Source organism: Microtus ochrogaster, unplaced genomic scaffold (genome assembly GCF_000317375.1).
Source record: "Microtus ochrogaster isolate Prairie Vole_2 unplaced genomic scaffold, MicOch1.0 UNK46, whole genome shotgun sequence".
Classification (NCBI taxonomy): domain Eukaryota; kingdom Metazoa; phylum Chordata; class Mammalia; order Rodentia; family Cricetidae; genus Microtus; species Microtus ochrogaster.
The window spans coordinates 235,784-241,783 of NW_004949144.1; positions in this window are offsets into that span (position 1 = coordinate 235,784).

Genomic DNA, 6,000 nt, shown 5'->3' on the forward strand with positions numbered 1-6,000 from the left:
ATTAAACATACTTATCATAATTCTTCATAGTCTAGAGCAGTGCTCTCAGTGTTGCTAATGTTGTGATACTTTAATACATTTCCTCATGCTCTAGTGACTCCCAAGTATAAAATTATTTTCTTTGCTAGTTCACAATGGTAATTTTGCTAAGGTAATGAATAGTTAAGTAAATATCTGATATGCTTTATATCTGATATGTGGCCCCTGTGAAAGGTCCTTGTTGTTCATACTGTTCTTAAATTTCAGTGTCACCGATATGAGAAAGGGAACCGAGTCAGACATCCCACTGATATTCTGATGGGATATTAAAGGTACAGATAAGATTGCAGTGTTCTACCCGTAAGTGTGTCTATGAGGACATTATCTTCTCAGTCACTTTCTAAAATATAGGCAACAGGAAAGTTACAGCCAAAGCATATACCCAACAAAACAAAAACACAGCAACAGGAGCATAAAACCTGAGATCCATGGCTTCCTGAAGCAATGTAGAAGTTTTTGAATAAGATTTTCTCCCTAATTTCTTTCAGAGAAATCTTTTGGGAATGTAGGAAGGCTCCTGGGTTTTGTAAGCTAATTTTGAATGCTGCTACTTTGATATGCCTATGCCTATCTCTGAAGTAATGTGTAAGATTTAAGAACATGTTTTTGAAATGAGTACTTTATAAATCTGCATATAATATATAATTTTTTCATGCAGAAGCAAAACATTTGTTTCTAAAGATGTCCCAAAAGAGAGAAAAGAGATAAGTTGTGCTGACAATATCGGAGAGACAGGTGGATGCATGATATTTAATTTATTTTGTGCCTTTGCAGCCAGGTGGATTCTGCAATAATTTGAACACTGACTGATTTAAAAATAAAACATGTTGAATAAGAGGAAACTGAGGTATCATTGACCAGGGAACCTAGATCTCTGTAGAAGATGTGAGAAAAGAGCAGGTAATCTTGAAGTGGGAAGTCAGGTTGAACATAGAAGACAGATGATTAAGCAAAGGTCACTGTTGTAATTGAGAAAAACAACTCAAGCCAAATAGGAATTGTTGGGGAAAAGGCAACTGAGGGGAGGCCTGTGTTCTTCAAAACCAGAATTTCATTGGAGAGCTTGCTAGAAGCTATAGTCTTTTGATACTATCCCAGAATATCTACATACAGATAAAAAAAAATGGGGCCTAGTGTTATGTCATTTCAACATGTTTTTAAATTTAATTTTTACAGTTTGAGGAATGAAGAAGTGAAAGTCACTCATGCTAAGTATATTTGATTCAGACTTGTTACCTAGATTACGATAAATGTTGGCATTGGAAATACTCATGTTTCAGGTCTAAAAGAATGGTTTCATTTGTTTAAAGAAAAACTGAGATCTAATGAATGTGTGTGTGAGAGTAATGACCTTTAGTCTTAAGTGATTGGTTTTCGTTCCCAGCAGAAATAAGTCCCTTCTACTGGCTTTCTTATTGAGGATATTCTTGTTAGTTTCTAGAAAGAGGTGAGTGTTGCTGTTGGTCACTTTCTTATACTTGTTCCTGCTGCGAATTGTCATCTTCATTCCTTATATCAGCAGATGACTCAGGAATGCTCACATGTGGCTGATCATCTGGGTTCTGGATTAGTCCATCAGCTTCTGTATGGATAAAGAGCAGATTATATGGGTGCAGACAGAAGACTCTCCTCCTATTATCCCTCCCTGATTTTAACACCTAAATCTCTTCTCCCATAACCTGTCTGTCTCTTCAACCTCGCTTTTCTCACATTTTTCTAAATGCTTTCCTCCTCTTTTCATAAACCAATAATATAAAAAAAAACCTCACATATGTGTTCCTGAGAAAAATATTTCCTTAAGATGGACAAAATTAGGTTTAACCTACTTTAATTTAGCAAGTAGATGTTTGAAAATTAGGAAGTAAATGAAGAAAAACTATTAGTATCGTTGATATAGTCTGTGATAGTTTGGGACATTGTACTGACTTGTAGCCTGTGTGTTTGCATAAGCTCTTTTGAGCCCTGTGCTTAAGTGAGCACTGGAGTCTGAAGGTACTTGAGCTGCACAGTGGAATCCTGGAGGAGAAGGAAAAAAAAAAAAACCAGAGTGGTGGTCCAGACAGCATTTGCTGAGAAAATAGGTCACTTTTTTCTTTCTTTGTTTTGTTTTTATCACGAGAGGTATACAGTTGAGTACAGAAATGCACAGAAAAATGACACAGATCCCTATATCCACACATTTGTTCACAAAACTGAAGTTTTTGAAAAAAAAAACACAAAAAACAGTGGAGAAGAAGAAAGTTGTAAAAACTTTTTATAACCACTGAGGAACCACTATCAAACATTTCCCACATGGCCTCATCTTGCAGCATTTCTGCTGTAAGGGTCTCTTAATGAATTTGTTTGCGCTGCTCACGGTCTTGGGACTAAAGATGGTGGCAGATTTCTGAAGTGTGAATGGGCTCTGGTACTCATTCTTTCCTTTAAATCAAAATGCTGACAAAAAGATACTTGAGCAACAGTTCTCAACCTGTGGGTCATGATCCATTTGGCAAACGTCTATCTCCAAAAATTATTTGCAGCATAATACAAAATAGCAGCAAAAATATAGGCATAAAATAGTACAAAAATTATTTTTTTTGAGGCTTACTGCAATCTGAGGGACTGTATTAAAGGGTCAAAACATAAGGAAGGCTGAGAACCACTGCTCTAGAGAATCAAGAAAGACTGAGGAAATGAAGAAATAGTTGAAGGATGAGAAAATTGGGTTTTCCTTTCTGTTACGCAGGTGAGGGGTGGGATTTTTCATTCTGGACCCCTAAGAAATAAAAACAGATTACTTTAAAAGCTAAATCTCAAATCTCCAGAGGTCACTAATATCGTACAGGGTAAAGTAACTTTCAATTTCTACCTACCCTACTATGAAAACGGTGGTCAGTCAGACTGTTCTGCTGGAAGAGGGGAAGATGTAAGGCGCTTGGTAAGTTCTTGCTATTTTAAGTGTCACTTACATATGTCAAATTAAATGATCAACTTTTTATTGCTTGATGGCAACCCCCAAATAACCTGCTTATTTTTAGCTAAAATCCCATTTATTTTGTATTTTTTACTCTTTCGAGATAGTCCCCAGTAACTCAGATTGGCCGAAATCTCCCTGTGTAGCTGAGAATGACACTGAACTCCTGATGCTGCTGCATCCAACTAGCTAGTGATGGGATTAAAGGCATGACCCACTCACTGTACCTAGTTTTACTGTACATATTTCAGTATTTATTTTAGTGTCTGTTTACACCTTTCTTTCATTAAACATTTTTTTTCTCTCTTCACATGTTGTCACAGGTGGTGAATCTAAAGGAAAACATTTGAGGAATGTTGCTTTGTATAAGACAGTATCTTCACAGTAATCTTCCTCTAGCTTCGCCGTTTCCCCTGCAACCTGACAGCATAGCAGGATCTCCTAAGGAATGTGAAAGACCCTACAGACCCCCTCCTCAAAACCCACAGCTAGCATGCTCCCGGGGGAACGTCCTGTTTGTTTTAAAAAAAAAAATTCTCTGGATCAGCAGCCAGCCTGCTCTCGTAAGAACATCCCATGTGCTTGAGAGAGCAGGATGTCTATGAGATAGGAAGACTGCAAGGCAGGATGTCAATAAGACAGTACATCAACAAAGCAGGTTGACTGCAAAACAGAATATCTATAAAGATAGGAACAGGATGACTATTGCCAAACATCCATGCTGAGAGAGGAAACCATTCATGCCCCCCACCTCATTCCGATAACCACGCTTTTGCTTCTGTAAACTTGCCTTTTGCTCTTCCCTATAAAAAGCCCGCCCTCCAGTCGGCAAGCACGCAAGTCCTCCGAAAGACTTTGCCGCCCGCAGGTACCTGTGTTTACTCAATAAACCTCTTGCTAATTGCATCCTGTGGCCTAGTCTCAGAGTGTCCTGGTTCTGGGGTCTTCATCGGAGAAAAAGGTCCTCTCTGAGGGTCTTTCAAATGAAACTCTATCCCTAATGCTTTTGTCATATTTATGTTTTTGTATATTTATTTACATATTTATGTATTTTCTTGTGCAATTTCACATGTATACTAATACTGAAAACATGTCAATGTGTGGTGAGGACAAAGGTCAATTCTTCACAGGTACTTCCTTCTATTCTCCTTTGCTCTCATCATCATGGTTTCCTTTCTCCAAACATAGCCACAAACACCCATATCCGAATTCTCATACTTGCATCAATGCTCTGAGGTGAGCTCAGGGTCACTGTGAATAGGACTCCTCACATCCTGGAGGAGACTCTGTTGTTTCTCTAAAGTGTGTGGTGGAGGCTGAGAGAATCTCCCTTAATAAAGTGGCAAAAGAATGGTGCCTTTGTAATGTCACTGAACTCATGACTGTCACAGCAGGATGTCCTACACATCTTTTTCCTCTTCTGGTTCTTATCACAGCAGGATACAGTGTGGAGGAGATTGTCAGTGTGCCATTTCTAATGGATATGGATACAGCACTGTTACTTGAATGATATTGTTGAAGGAACACTCTCCAAGCAATTGACTCAAATATAAGAATTTAAATTCTATCACTATATAACTTTCTTTCTTGGTTGTTGTAGTTGTAAAATTAAATGTAACTGTGAGTTCGCATTTCTTTGACAGAAACTAATTTATGCTCAACTATTAATTGATCTCATAAATTATGTAGTGATCAATGCATTAGTATAGCACACGACCAAATAGTAACACAAGATTGACGTTCAGTCTACCCAGTTACAACAATTATCCTAGCATAAAGGGATGTAGCTTTCATCAGAGCTACATTGGTGAAATATATATGGGCTAACATCTTTTGTTCTCATTAATAGAGTTAAAAATATTAAAGAAAAGAGCCAAGGAATCCACAATGGGGTTTCTAATCTAGAGGAACAGAATACAAGAATCATGAAATGAATCATTTTGTTTTGAATCATAAAACTTCTTATAACATGCCTCCCTCCCACCTATTTCAGAATGATTCATTAGACTGGCTTTAATTTGTTTAGGAAATATGTCTTTCATCACTGCCACTATTAAAGATTAATAAAAATTCAGCACTTGATTATCTGGTCTAATATAGCCTTTAAAAGATTTGTTCTCTTGTATTCCTGGTTTGCCATACAGACACACTTCATACGCTTCTAAGTTTAAGCTTTAGTAAGGGAACTTTGTCCACCACAGTCTTGACACTTTATATTGTCCACTAAACTTGTGCCCTGTACTTATGTTCTGTACTGATTTTTCTTATTATCCTCACATATTTTGCATTGAAATTTTTTACATTAATTATAGTCAAATTCTTCATTTCTAAACTAATATCTAGAGTTCCATAGAACTCTATAGTTTGATCTTATTTTTAATTCATTTTTATACCTTTTAAAAATAATTTTTCTGTTTAAAAACAAAAATTTTACACTAGTACTAGATTACATGATTTTCATTTCTCTTCTCATCCCTGTCTTCCCTCTAACACCTCCCATACTCTCTTCAAATATATGACCTATTTTAATTAATTTTACTCAGTCACAGAAGTGCACACATATACACACACAGATGTAGATATAGATATAAAAGCTGATGAATCAGTTTAGTGTTGTTCTTATGTATATGAGTTCGGGGCTGACCTCTTGGTATTGGGTAACTGATTAACTGGTAAGTGGGCATTGCCCTGGGAAGATTTATTCTTCCTCTGTCAGTTTTTCTTAACTGCAAATAGCTTTTATTAATAATATGTGAAAAAAGCTATTATATTTCTAAAATGTCCTCTTTGGGTACCTGGACCAGTCATTTTCTTCTCGCCTGTTGTGCAATATGTTATATTTAGGAATTTCCCCACTCATCTCTTCCCTGGAATATGGAAATTATAAATTAAATATCACCTATATGTTCATCAGACAAAATTGAACAGAGATTAGAGAAGAACTAACAGTAAAGACTATGCTTTGGATTATACAAGATAATATTTTTCTTTCAGGATGCATTAAC